The sequence below is a fragment of the Nematolebias whitei genome, chromosome 6, assembly GCF_014905685.2.
Source record: "Nematolebias whitei isolate Nwh7 chromosome 6, NemWhi1, whole genome shotgun sequence".
NCBI classification, from domain to species: Eukaryota; Metazoa; Chordata; class Actinopteri; order Cyprinodontiformes; family Rivulidae; genus Nematolebias; species Nematolebias whitei.
Window position 1 is genome coordinate 9,994,619 of NC_056503.1, and position 15,341 is coordinate 10,009,959.

Here is a 15,341-nt window from a genome sequence, read left to right on the forward strand (position 1 = left end):
GCCTTTCACTGGACCCCGGAGGCTGAAGCCGCCTTCTCAAGACTTAAGTCCCTCTTTTCCTCGGCGCCCATCCTCTGCCATCCTGACCTCGCGCACCAGTTCATCTTGGAGGTGGACGCCTCTGACGCTGGGGTTGGGGCTGTCCTTTCCCAGCGATCTCCTCTGGACAACAAGGTCCATCCCTGCGCCTTCTTCTCTCGTCGTCTCTCTCAGGCAGAACATAATTACGACGTGGGCAACCGCGAGCTATTGGTAGTCAAACTCGCACTCGAGGAATGGCGGCACTGGCTGGAAGGCACTGAGACACCTTTTTTGATTTGGACAGATCACAAAAACTTAATTTACCTCCGGAACGCCAAGCGTCTGACCCCCCGTCAGGCCCGTTGGTCGCTTTTCTTTAACCGCTTCAATTTTGTTTTGACCTTTCGCCCGGGCTCCAAGAACATTAAGCCTGATGCCCTGTCCAGGCAGTTTGCTCCTCCTGACTCGCCCGAGGCTTCTGACTCAATTATCCCTTCCTCTTGCATCGTTGGTTCTCTCTCTTGGCCCATCACCGCCACCGTTCAACAGTCCCTCCTCTCTGAACCTGATCCAGGTGGTGGTCCCCCCGGCACCCTCTTCGTTCCCTCCAGAGTGCGGTCCCAGGTGCTCCAATGGCTACATTCCAATAAACTTTCTTGCCACCCTGGAGTCAACCGCATGCTCTCCCTCACCAAAACCCATTTCTGGTGGCCCTCTATGAACAACGATATCAAGGACTTCGTTTCTGCCTGCCCTGTCTGTGCCAGAAACAAGTCAGGTATTCAACCACCGGCTGGCCCTCTGCTCCCCCTCCCGACCCCTAGTCGCCCTTGGTCCCACATCGCCCTTGATTTTGTTACTGGTCTTCCTCCATCTGACGGCAACACCACCATCCTCACGGTGGTCGACCGCTTTTCTAAGGCCGCTCATTTTGTTCCCCTCCCTAAGCTCCCCTCTGCCCTTGAGACAGCCCACTTACTCACCCTCCATGTGTTCAGGCTCCATGGGATCCCATCAGACATTGTCTCTGACCAAGGCCCGCAGTTCATCTCCCAGGTCTGGCACTCCTTTTGCAAGTCTCTTGGGGCGTCCGTTAGCCTCACCTCTGGTTACCATCCTCAGGCTAACGGGCAAGCCGAGCGCTGCAATCAGGAGCTGGAGTCCACACTGCGTTGCCTGGTTGAGTCCAATCCTTCATCCTGGAGTCAGCACTTGGTCTGGGTGGAGTATGCTCACAACTCTCTCCGCTCCTCTGCCACCGGCATGTCCCCTTTTGAGGCCTCCCTGGGTTACCATCCTCCCTTGTTTCCTGATTCCGAGACAGACTGTTCGGTCCCATCCGTCCAGCATCATTTTAGGCATTGCCGTCCCATCTGGCGCCAGGCCAAAGCGGCCCTCCTTAGGACCGCAGCCCAGGCAAAACGATTTGCTGACAGCCACCGTTCGGAGACGCACGCCTACCAGGTTGGCCAGCAGTTTTGGCTGTCCACCAAGGACATTAAGCTGCGGGACACCTCTCGCAAACTGGCCCCCTGCTTATTTGGTCCCTTCCCCATCGCCCGTATTATCAACCCCTCTGCGGTCTGCCTCCAGCTTCCCCGGGCCATGCGTATCCACCCAACATTTCACGTCTTGCAGGTTAAGCCTGTCTCCCTCAGTCCCCTGTGTCCTCCATCTGACCTCCCTCCGCCGCCCCGCCTAATCGACAACCACCCTGCGTTCTCCGTCCGTTCCATCTTGGACGTGAGATGCAGGGGTAGGGGCTTCCAATACCTGGTCGATTGGGAGGGGTACGGTCCTGAGGAGAGGTCGTGGATCCCCAGGTCCTTCATCCTTGATCCTAGCCTTATTTCCAGGTTCTACAGAGACCACCCCGAGAAGCGCCTCAGGTCGCCAGGAGGCGATTCTTGAGGGGGGGGGGGGTACTGTAAGGGTCCCACTGCCTGCAGCCTGCCTTGCTGATGGCCACTGATTACCAACACCTGGCGGCCATCAGCCTGATGACCCTCTCCATCTACTTAAGGCTGCAGTCCGGTGTGACTCGACGCTGGAGCATATCACCTCTTATGGTATAGTACTGTTGTGAGGCAAATGTCTTGGTGAAAAGAATTTGTTCACCTTTTGCTCTTTTTTCCAGTTTCCTGGTTCCTCGTGCTTTTTGGATTCCCTCGTGACCTGATCTGGATCCCTTGACCTGTCAGGTATTCCTCGTGCCTCTTTGCCTCCAGTTGCCAGCCTTCCTCGTTCCTCCGTTGGACCCTTGTTGGATTTCCCTCTGCTGCTCGCTCTCCTTGGACTGAAGACCAGCTCTCCTCTTCGGGTTTGGACTGTAAGGACAAACGCTCATTAAACAAACCACTCTGGCCTTCCCGGTTGGACAACTATTAACCTGTCGTCCCTCTTTCCAGAAGCCTCTGTGAAGCAGCTTGTGGACGCTTTAATTTCACTGTACATAATAAACACTGTTCTTTTGTATTTCCCCTGTGTCTGCCTCGTTCTGGGTCTCATAACATCTGGGTTCCCCGCGCACTCCTAACATAAATAAGTCACTGTGGCGTAAAAGTCACACTTATGCAAAAATAAACACACCTTATAGGCTAAAAAATATGTTAACTAACCACAAGATGAGACTTATTTAAACATAAACCTCACAAAAATAATCATTGCACAAAATAAACAGGGTTAAAGGGCACACAAGAAAGTAGATACATCCAATGTTTGTGAAGGAGCCACACAAGATTTCAACAACTAGAATATGGCTATGCTTTTGCGTGTGTCTGTTCAGCAGACACAAAAAACACACAGATCATCAAAGTTAGAAATCCAGGGAATTCAAAACTGACACATTAATTATTAAAGAAAACTTGTGAATATATTCATCTCATGCTTCTACTGCTAATGTAGTTATCACAGACTAAAATGAGTCACAGCCATCGAGAAAAAAACTGGAAATTTGATTCCAACAAGTATATTTCAGGGAGAAGAAATTCTGTACAAGTCCAGAAATGCTTCAATTCACGGAGTTAGAGGATTTCAAACCCTAATTAGATGATTTTAGTCAGGCTCATTTAACAGGCTGAGCTGCAGAAAAGTTTTATATTAAGTTTTACGTTTACAGTGTACTTACTGTATGTCCACATAAACAGATGCACATTTTTATGAGTATGGGCATAGTCTGTAAAGTGTGATGAACGTAAAAGGAAGTCCCTTTAACCATAGGAAATGATTTGTTTTCAGTGATTTATGTTCATTGTGTTCCGTGTTTCACAATTAAATGGAAACATATGCAGCAGATATTATTGTGTTTGTACCTTCTGATACCCCCCACAGTGAGTTCACTTTGATCTGTCTGACACAGCAGTGTTGATTTGACAAACTTATCAAGCACATCTTTCCTCGTCACAAATAGCTGTTGCAATTTCCAATCTAAAATTTTGGCCAGGGTATAAAATTAAACCTGTTCAACTAAAATTACACTTTTTGGTGTGGGAAAACATTAATTCTGTAAAAATTATGGATATGTAAAATCTTACTTTATTACCGGTATATGATTATTCTTAATAATAATAATAATAATAATAATAATAATACATTTCAGCAGTTTTCATGTGGATTAGAAGGTTGATGGAAGGTTTTTCATTTTGAAGATCTGTGTTTGAACCCGGGCAGCACGGTGGCGCAACTGGTAGAGCTGCTGCCTCTCAGCGAGCAGGTCCTTGGTTCAAACCCCGGTCCAGGGGCCTGTCTGGGTGGAGTTTGCATGTTCTCTCCGTGCATGCGTGGGTTTTCTCCGGGTACTCTGGTTTCCTCCCACAGACCAAAAACATGCATGTTAGGCTGATTGGTAACTCTAAATTGTCCCTAGGTGTGAGTGAGAGAGTGAATGGTTGTTTGTCTCTATGTGTCCCTGTGATGGACTTGCAACCCGTCCAGGGTGTACCCCGCCCCTCGCACAGTGATTGCTGGACATGGACACCAGCGACCCCCGTGACCCAAAATGGAATAAACGGGTAAAGAAAATGGATGGATGGATGGATGGATGGATGGTGTTTGAACCCCAGTGGTGTGATGTTTGTTCCCACAAGCTGTTTGGACTGCCACTTGAAGAAAGTTAGAAAAAGATTAAGATGAACAGTAGCAAATCAGCTTTTTGAGTCTGCTCAGTCCCTCTTACTGTGCCCTACTCTCAGCAAAATTTATAGTTTTTGTTCAGTACTACACAACACCCTACAACATATGACACTTATTCATCATTACACTCTCTGATCATACTGAATACATATCACATACTGTTTTTGAAGACATTTGCACAGATGTTATTTTTGTAGATACATTTGGTTGAAAATGTATTTTTCATGGCTAATGAGCTGAATCATGAGCACACGAATCAAGTAAAGATGTGATATTGATACTTTAGTTCCCATTTATTGCTAGCATTTTGTGTACAACATCTGTACAATTCAAAAACCAAATAAAATACACACTAAACAGGTAATTTATCCAGCACTGTAGTCCAAGATCTTCTTTAGACTACACTATTAAACATGGCTTGGGTTTCCTGAGCCATCCCTTAGTTATGCTGCTATAGGCTTAGACTGCTGGAGGACAAACTGACCACATTTCTTCAATATGCTACTCTTTACTCACTCTGCTCAACCTGTTTTGTATTTGTGATTATTTTTTCAATCCTTGACATGTGTTTTTGTCTTTCAGGTACACCTGGACCTATATCTGGACCTGCTATTCTATGTTCATCTGTCTCTCCTTCCTGTCCTCTCAAACCAGCTGGTCAAAGCAGATGGCCGCTTGTCCTGAGCCTGGTTCTGCTGGAAGTTCCTTCCTTTTAAAAGAGAGTTTTTCCTTTCCACTGTTGCCATTGTGCTTGCTCAGGATGGGAAACTGCAACGAAGTGGAGATTCAACGAGTCTGCTGGTTTCCTTAGATAGAGAACTTTACTAATTGGCTTTTTTATTATGTGACTGTTCCTGTAAAGTGCCCTGAGACAACTTTATTGTGAGTTCGAGCTATATAATAAACTGAATTGAAACATGTGTCTAACTGATGCTGAGAAGCTTGTTTTACCTTACTTTACTGTAATGACTTAAACAACAAAAAATAATAATATAACCTGTTTTGCATCATTTTTTTAATCTATAAGAGGGCAAACTGAACCTCTCAGTGTGTGGTTTTATATATTAAATCTTCTTTCTAATAGGTCATAGGCACAGTGACAATACACAGGGTGAAGCATAAAGTACTGTGCCTCACCGATAGGGAAGTGCTGCCCCATAGGGACAATGAAACATCGCTGTGCGTTCTTCTGTTATGCAGAGGGGCGGGGGTGAAAGATCATATGTCAGAACTAAAGGATTTTTTCTACAATCATAATTTTTCCAAACTCATTCATCTAAAAATAAATGTAAGATAATACATGTTTTTTTTGTTTTGTTTTTTTAAAGGAGTATGGAGTTGATTAAAGCATAATTAGAGAGATAATCAGAAAAGCTGCTGTAACTAAAGGGGAGCTAGACCTAGAGGAATACACATCCTCGGTCCTAGGATACTTCATCAAGTGAGCTGATGATGTCACCACCATCAGAACTGTTAAGAGCTACCCAAACCAGAAACCCTGGCTGAATGCAGAGGTTTGCATCCTGCTGGAAGCCAGGGACACTGCCTTCTGATCTGGCAACTCACAGGAGTTGAGAATGACGAAGAAAGATCTGGTTGCTGGTATTAAAAGGGCCAAAGTCACATATGCACAGAGGATCCAGGGTCAATTCATGTAACAAGACTCATGGAGCATGTGGAGGGGCATTAAGCATAGAACAGATTATAAAGGAAGGGGTGCACTATGCCCTATGACTCATCATTGCTTGATACCCTCCACAAGTTCTATGCATGCTTTGAAGACCTGAACAGACCACTCAGCTCCAGACTCATCTCACCACTAGAAGAGGGGTATCTCAGTGTGGCCTCAGCTCAGTTGAGGAGTACTTTCAAGATCATTAATCGTCATGAAGCAGACAACATACTGGAGAAGGTGCTGACTGTGCCGATCAGCTCTGCGAGGTGCTGGCCGACATATTTAACTCCTCCCTCATCCTGGCAACAGTTCACACCTGCCTGAAGACCTCCACATCATCCCAGTCCCAAAGAGGTCTACAGTGGCTGGTCTGAATGACTATGGGCCAGTAGACGTCACCCCAATAGTCGCTAAATGCTTTGAAAGACTGGTCATGACCCACATCAAAACAACCATCAACATAAGCAAGGACCCTCACCAGTACGCATACGGCTAGAATCAATCAACAGAGGATACCAACTTCTTTGTGTTTCACACTGCACTCACCCACCTGGAGCAGAAGGACTCCTACGTCCATATGCTCTTGTGTACTTCACGTCATCCTTCAACACCATGATCCCCCTAACCGTGATGGACAAACTACTCACACTAGGACTAAGTCCCTCCATTTGCAACTGGGTCCTGGACTTCTTAACAAACAGACCACAGTTTGTGAGGATCCACAACATTCCCTCCTCCACCATAACCCTCAGCACTGGCTCCCTCCAGGGCTGTGTGCTGAGCCCTCTCCTGTTCACCTTGCTCACGTATGACTGCACACCTATCCATCCAGGCTGTCATAAAGTTTGCAGATGATACAGCGATGGTTGAATGCATCACAAACAACGATGAGTCCAGCTACAGGCAGGAGCTGGAACACCTGGAGAGCTGGTGCAGGAAGAACAACCTTCACATCAATGTGAAGAAGACAAAGGAGATGGTCGTGGACTTCAGACAACAAACACACACACCCTGAATATAGGAGGACTGTAGTGGAAGTGGTCTCCAGCTACAAGTACTTGGGTATGCACCTGAATGACAACCTCATTCATTCATGATTTACTTTTAAATGCTTTATGTGTGATTTATAAGTGTATTAAGTGCACAATCATTTCTTACCTTTCTAGTTGTTTAGTATATAAACAGCATAAGTGTGCCTCCTCATCCTCCTCCCTGCTCCCCACTGTGGGACAACAAGCTCTGCTCTAAGTTTTAGGCCACACAGAAAAATCTACCTAATATTTAGCACTTTGTCACTGGCTTAGAAAAAAGTTGCTCTCAATCCTCTTGCCCAATTCAGAAAAGCGTCCTGGTCGCTCCAACATCACTTCAAATGCTCTGACTGCCCGACAGAAAGCTTTATGAGCCGAGATCATCATCTCTTTTTTGCAGTTCAAGTGAAAGTTCAGATAACTCCTGCAATGATTCACACATCAAATTGTTCACAAAAGTACAAGAACTAATAGAGCAAAACGTTTAATTATACATTTGTGTTTTTTTAAACAAATTGCTCATGACTTTTAACTTTTAGGGGTGGAGATTTTTTTAAGAGTAGAAGCGTAAATGCGAAGCGACAGCTCTGATGTGATATTAGGAAGCTCAAAATGATTGTTTATGTAATTAATTTCAGTTTACATATCCAATATACGGTAGGTTTAATTCATTCGACACAGTCAAATCTGTTCATAAATTTATTACTATTAGGTCTGAGAGTTACCGGATCAAAGCAAACAGTTACCGGAATGCATCCTGTCAAAATGAGAGAGTCCTCCCATGCACTCTCCCGTGGCCAACATTTGGCAGCCAATCAAATTTTGGCACAACACCGGCCCACAATTCCGGGTTGTCAGCGGTGACGCATAATAGATGCGATTATACGGTGAAGCAACGTATTTATGGATTTTTCCACTTCATTAGACATATTTGGACTGATGCAACTTATAGGGTGGTGCAATGTGTACGGCAGAAAATATAGTATATAAAAAAGAACAGCTTCAATAGGCGTCCATGCTTCGCTGGACGCATGGAAACACTGTTGTTTTGCAGCCATTTTCCATCACCTCTGCTGGCTTGGACCCCTGGATAGAGACATTTTTCAAATTAAAGAAGATGTTTTCCTGTCCTCATTCCTGTAAGTGTCCACATTTGTGCCAAGAGTGAAATTACAGTTTCAGTCCCACTGGGAGTTTACATAAACACAGACACTGCAGAGCTGCTGACAGTGTTTGTTCTGAAGCAAAGAGTCAACTTCTTTTGAAGAAAGCTAATCACACACATGCACACACTCCTGTTTGATTCTCTATGACTGTGCGCTCATAAATATTCTATTTTTCCTTTGAAAATGTTTATTGTAAACAAAAAATTTAAAGTATCAGTAATATTCTACCAGGACTAAACAAGCAGGTAAGGGGGTCCTGGTAGATTGACGATAAGTGCTGTGGTCTCGTAAAACTCAGGCTGCAAGTTCGAGCCCAGATTGCATCAGAACAGACATAAGTCATAAAGCAGTTGGCAAATCTTTCATGCAGGTTTGCTTCTGTGTGCCCTTCAGAGGAGAAGTTGAAAGAAAAACACCAACAGTAGAGGACAGCCTCTGGTCTGCCTGTAGAAAATCTGGAAACACCTTCCTAAAGTTTGTGCGAAGCTCATTTATGTTAGATCTTGTCTTTAGTTTAAAGTGTCAGTTTTTACTCCGATTTTTAAACTTGGTACATTATTTTCCAAATCTTTCCATTACATCAAAATATTTCCGCGCCTGTTGACATTTTAAACTGGGTTTTGTTCATTTATAGTGGAATTGTTTAGCAAAATCAGAAAAATCTGACAATGCAAAAACAAGCTCAATGTTAAACTAGTCACTCTTAAAGAGTTTCTGTTGACTCTGAGTTATAATTAGGCACTGCAGAACCAGCTTGGGGGAAAAGAGAAGGCATAGTCAATGAAAAACAATAAAAGATAAACGTTTTAATATTTATTACTCAGAGTAATTGCTGTTAAGTGCGTTCTTCTTCAGAGGTTTTCTGAGAATTAGGGCAACGGAGTGATGTTAATGTTAATATTCAGTACCTACAGCCCCCCGTGGAGATGTTGTTACTGGCTAATGGCTAAGGCTTTTAACGCAGGAAGAAAAAAAAAGAATGTGATAACAACAGCATTTAGTCACCACAGGCCAGACAAAAAACAAAAACAAAAATATATGTTTTGTGTAGTAATTGTTTCAGACAAAAAAAAAAACAATAATGATAAAAAATAATAATAATCAGCATGACTGAGTTCACTCAGTTTTTGATGTGTGATATTCTTAGTATTCTGTGTTAGAGCTTGGCAGTAAATAAATTTATTCAAAATGTCCATTGTGAAATTTAAACATCAGCGGTATTTAATTAAGGATGTGTATCGTTGTTTTCTCCTCACCTCTCACACAGTGACCACAGGTCTATTGTCCTTGTAGACTGTAAGGACCTCTTGTGTCTCCCTTCCCTCGGTCTGTGGTGCATTAAAGCACTTTGATAAAACACATCAAATCTGCACTTAGACACTTCTTGACTGCATCTGTGAAATTTATGAACGGGTGCACCTTTTCCCCACAAAGCGAGATAGTAAGAACCGTAATGGTCACCATCTGAAAAGACATCTTTGCAGCTCATGGTTGTGATGCAATGATGACATAGATAAATAGATTTATTACCAAGGAGATGATTTGTGATGACACACAGCAACTTTGCGTTTAGTTAAAATAATTGGTAAAACACTAAACAAATCACTAAACTAACTAATGATGTTTTGAAAATGATTTTAAGGAGATGTCCATCACATTTAATGTGTAGTGCTCAATGTCAACACAGCTGAGTTCTGCTCCCTGCCCCCTTAGGTTTGTTTTTTTTTGCAAGGTTCGTATCTATGGTGGCCCTGAGGTGTAAATGAACAACATTTGAAAAAACTAAATTAAATTTGAAAAAACACAACAAAAACACGACAACATTTAAAAAACAGAATTACATTTGAACAAAACCGAATTGTATTAAGCCAAAGCAGAAGTGGCCAAAGCGGAAGTGGCCAAAGCGGAAGTGATCGAATTGGAAGTGGCTGAATTGAAAGTGGCCAAAGCAGAAGTGGCTGGAATCACATTTGAAAAAACTGAATTACGCTTGAATAAATGCAATTAATTAATTCCTTTTTTTTTAAAAATGTGATTCGGGCCACTTTGGCCACTTCCGCTTTGGCCACTTCCGCTACTTGTGCTTTGGCCACTTCCGCTTTGGCCACTTAAGCTTCATCCATTTCTGCTTCGGCCACGTCCACTTTGTCTTAATGTAATTCCTTTATTTTCAAATGTAATTCTGTTTTTTCAAATGTTGTTCATTTATACCTCAGGGCCACCGTAGACCATGTTTATACTGGACTTGGTCGGCAGAGGCAGCTTTAAGACAAACTTTTTGCAGAATATTTTTTGTGAAAGTGCCCAATGTGTATAATATGATTTCAGCTTTAATTCTGACAACAAAGATCAAGTTCTCACTTTAAGTCCCCCCTTCACACTGGATAATGACGCCACTACAATAGTAGTAATAATAAAAATCAGCCAGAATGGAAAGTCTTTGCAGGACCTTAATGAGGTCTTCAAGTGTGTAATAAAAACGTAGAGTTGTGAAAAATTCCCAGGTGTTGAGCATGCACAAAACTTGTATAGTGAAGTACTTGTGCTTTATCATTGTGGTTGCAGTGTACTGGAACCCTAGGTGGAGTATGGTGATAGTGGTAACGTAGTATCCATGCCTTGAGCACCTCATGCACACTGCTGGAGACTATTTGAATCAGGACTGACACAGTCTTAGGAAGACATGCCAGTAAGGAAATGGGCATGGCAACCTCGAAAAAGAGTCTCAGTGATGCAGAAAATGGCGGTGAAATATCTTTTTGGTGCGTACAAAGAGCTCGGGATTGTCATGATGACATTCACACTGGAGGAGGGTTTTTTTCTGCAAAGCAGCTACCTCCTAACTGATCCTGCAGGTTGTGAAGAGTAGAACAAGGCAATCAGCCAGTGTGAAGGAGGCAGTCACAAAAACTGGACAACTTGAGCAAATTATCACCACTGTTGACACTCGTACTTTCTTGCAACTTTTAAAATTTCACAATAGTCAGACTGTTCAGCCTGTAAGATCATCATAGTTTAAAAACACCAACGTTGATCAGCCTGACTCTTCCAAATATTCTAAATATAAATTAGAGGTTATTTAAATGTGATTTGACTAGTGTAGTGCTTCAAAGCTATATCTCATGCTTATTGTGTTTTTTGTGTGTAGTGAATTTACTACTTTTCAACGTGTTCTGTTTTTTCTTACACATTTTACAAGTTGCCTTTTAATGCACTTTATTACTTCTGTTGTTTAAAATATCTTCTTGCTTGTCTTTGAAATGCTTAAACAACCAAATCGACACTGTCACTGACTTTATTCTTTTGACGTAAAAGCAAATACATTTTCTTAGTGGCATAGTTTAATCTTTTATAGACATACTCTTTTTGTAAATGAGTCCACGAGGCTCAATGGGAACTAACCTGAATACATAAAGGTCTAATAATAATTTTATTTCTAATCAGTGTTGGAAGCATTGTTGTTTTGCTATTGTTTTATGGTTCTGTTTTTATCAACAAGTCATATTTTATAATGTCTGAGTATTCTGTGGAATAAAATTAAAGAGAGAAAGAAGCTGTATAACCCACTGAAGAAAAGGAACAACAGAAAGAAGCACAAAACAATCTCTTTAAATAACAGTAGTCATGGCAACTATAATGTTTCTAAATAATTTATTGTAATATAATATTTTGCTATTATTCATGTTTTCTGGAGTCATGAGTCACACTGTAAGATCTTTAAAACGTTGCCAAGAGAAATATGTTCACACAGTTTTATTATTAACTTTAATTAATTTTGTCGGAGGGAATCTAATTACTGAAAAGTTAAATAATATTAAATATTAAGCAAAATAAAAAGGTGCCCCCCCCCCCCACACACACACACACACAGACACACACACACACCATGTCTTAGTGAGAGACAGTTTTGATGAAAATAAATAAATTATCCATGAAACTGTGTTTGTGTTTCTCCAAATGTTGCTGCTATTATTAGCACATGGTACAATTATGTTTTTTTTTATTATAAGTACAGTTAAAGTCAGGTCAAGCAATTAAGAAAAAATATTAATCTAAGAAACGAATGGTTAAAATAGAAAATAACAGAAATCATTTCAGTCCATATCAACAAAGAGTTTTTTTCTCCATTGACTAAAACTAGAACAAATATTGTGGTGGGACATAATTTATTCATATGGACTCTTTCATGTTAGAATTATAAATCTTTGCAACTTATTTGTGAGTAAAAATGCCTATTTGTCCTACTAAGGTATTTAATGATTTACAGTATTCATTTATTTATTGTTCAATCATATTTATGACATGAAAATACCATGAAAATTATCACGAGGGTTAAGGAGATTTTTCAAATCTTATGAAGTTGGATTTAGTGGAAAGTTTACAAACTGTCTTATTTATTGTGTAAACCTGTTTGAAAGACCTCCGTTTGTAGAAATAACATCGTAATTTTGTATTGATTGATGCTCTGACAGCTAGCCTGAGCAGAGCCAAACCCAAAGTGGATTGCTGCTGTCTTGAAACAACTCCAGTCTAAAAAAGTTATAGCGATTCATGCAATCATTACTTTATAAACATATACATAGCTGCCAATTTTCAATTGCACTGCATACCAGCAGCATGGTGGCGCAACTGGTAGAGCTGCTGCCTCTCAGCAAGCAGGTCCCTGGTTCAAACCCCGGTCCAGGGGCCTTTCTGGGTGGAGTTTGCATGTTCTCTCCGTGCATGCGTGGGTTTTCTCCGGGTGCTCCGGTTTCCTCCCACAGACCAAAAACATGCATGTTAGACTGATTGGTAACTCTAAATTGTCCCTAGGTGTGAGTGAGAGAGTGAATGGTTGTTTGTCTTGTTTGTCTCTATGTGGCCCTGTGATGGACTTGCGACCCGTCCAGGGTGTACCCCGCCCCTCGCACAGTTACTGCTGGACATGGACACCAGCGACCCCCGTGACCCAAAATGGAATAAACGGGTAAAGATAATGGATGGATGGATGGATGCATACCAGCAGAAATATTGTGATTTTTATTTAGGGGTTGCACAGAAGGGCAGCACGGTGGTGCAACTGGTAGAGCTGCTGCCTCTCAGCGAGCAGGTCCTTGGTTCAAACCCCGGTCCGGGGGCCTTTCTGGGTGGAGTTTGCATGTTCTCTCCGTGCATGCGTGGGTTTTCTCCGGGTGCTCCGGTTTCCTCCCACAGACCAAAAACATGCATGTTAGGCTGATTGGTAACTCTAAATTGTCCCTAGGTGTGAGTGAGAGAGTGAATGGTTGTTTGTCTCGTTTGTCTCTATGTGTCCCAGTGATGGACTGAGACCCGTCTAGGGTGTACCCCGCCCCTCGCACAGTGATTGCTGGATATGGGCACCGGCAACCCCCATGACCCAAAATGTAAGAAGCGGGTAAAGATAATGGATGGATGGATGGATGGATGGATGGATGGGTTGCACAGAAAATGCTACAGCTAGTTGCTACTCCCGGTACTTGTTCTTGAATGAAACAGGAACAGTTCTACCAAATAACAATGAAATGCAACATCGACAACAATGTACAGGTTTTTAAATAATGTCATGAATGGCTATGAAATAGTTGAAAGTATAGCTGTTTATAAAGGATCCACTTTGGCTTTGGCCCTACTCAGACTAACTTTTAACTTATCAATTAGATCAGAATTAAACTCTGTTCCTCCAAAGTGAGGCTGTTCAAAGATCTATCTACAAAAGGTAAGATAATAATTGTTCAGAACCTTTCAAAAGATTCTTATTTTGGGTCAAAGACTTGTTTTCTGTATCAGAAATAATTATTTTTTACATATACAACTCACATACACACGTCATCATATTTATATATAGACACTCAGAAATCTATGTACACACGGAAGGTTCAAAAAAGACATGTATGTATTTATCCATCAATAATTTGCCCAGGGGAAATATAATCCTTCCTGTAACTGCAGATAATGAAATACATATTTCCAAAACTGGATGTGGAGTTCGTGACATGCGTATAGGTTCAACATATCTTTATCTTGTCTTCTATTTTCTCTCGAAGGGCAGCGATACATTTCATATCCACAGCAAGCAAAACAAGGGAAAATTCTCGGGGAGCTCAAAAAGGCTGTCTCTTCATGAAAAATAGATTTGCTCTATAAAAAGATCCCACAATCTATACCCTTCAGTCATTTTGAGTTGGTTTTGCAACTGCTGACAATGACATGGGCGATGCGAAAAAGGAAAAAGATCCAAGATAAAACTGTATGGAGACATAAAATCAAACTTCTCCCTTAATTTGTGTATGGATGTCCCTGATGTCTGGACGAATGCAAACCCAACTATTAGTGATGTTTTTAGTCCTATGCACTGCTGAATCTGTCACATCTCAAAGCAGACAATACAAGAATGTTCTCTCACCATGTCATGTCACACAAGAAGTTAAAAAAAAAACAAGATTCAGATAACATATACATATGGAAATTATTTACCCAGCATTCACTGAAGGACAACATAGAAAACTGCCCAAAATTCTTGCCAGAGTTTTAAACTAAGATAAACCCAAGTAGTGAAATGAGGGAGACCATATCTATATTGTCATTTGGTCAAATCTCAAAGATAATGTTATGCAAGATCTCACAATATTTCATGAGATGTTGCGTAAATGATTTGGTTATGCCAATAAGAACGTATGTTGTGGATGAATTTCAGCCGCACCAAATGCTAGCTCTGCATTTGTAAACCTCACTGACTTATAGTCTTTTTGTTTTAGCTAATGTCAGTTGGCTGTTGGGACCATCTTGAAATAAATCGACTTCAAACGTTAATCAGCTGTAGATGTACATACGATTGTTACTTTCTAAGAGTTTCAATAAAATCTGTTGAGTTTAGGAGATATTTCGCTAACAAACATGCACACACTCACAGACATGGGTAAAAACTGACTTGATTGACTTTGGCCTTTCACCAGCAGATGATAATACACTGTATGACAAATTACAACAATAACATGATCCCTTCTCCTAAATTTTGCTGACATGGTTTAAATCCACTTACTCTTGTTAAACGAAGGACTTTTTCACCTTCTCTCCATCTAATCTCCCTTCCTCCTCCTTCGCCCACATGACTGCTCTGGCATTATTACCTTCCCATTCGGAGAATATTACTCTAGTATGCCATCTGTACTATCATCCTATCATTCCCTGGAGCAAGTGATGGTGCATGTGCGAGTCTCTGTGTGAGGACCAGAGCCTGTGGGAAAATGTGTGAAGAGAGTAGGACATGTGGGTGTGCGTGCAACTCTATGGCTGCGTGAATGAGTGAGATGGAGAGAG

General features: G+C 41.8%; 1 protein-coding gene across 1 annotated transcript in view; it reads left to right on the forward strand.

Moving 5' to 3' along the window:
* The window catches only part of gria4a (glutamate receptor, ionotropic, AMPA 4a), a 192,036-nt gene that overhangs the window by 26,236 nt on the left and 150,459 nt on the right, over positions 1 to 15,341 (forward strand). The window lies entirely within an intron of this gene.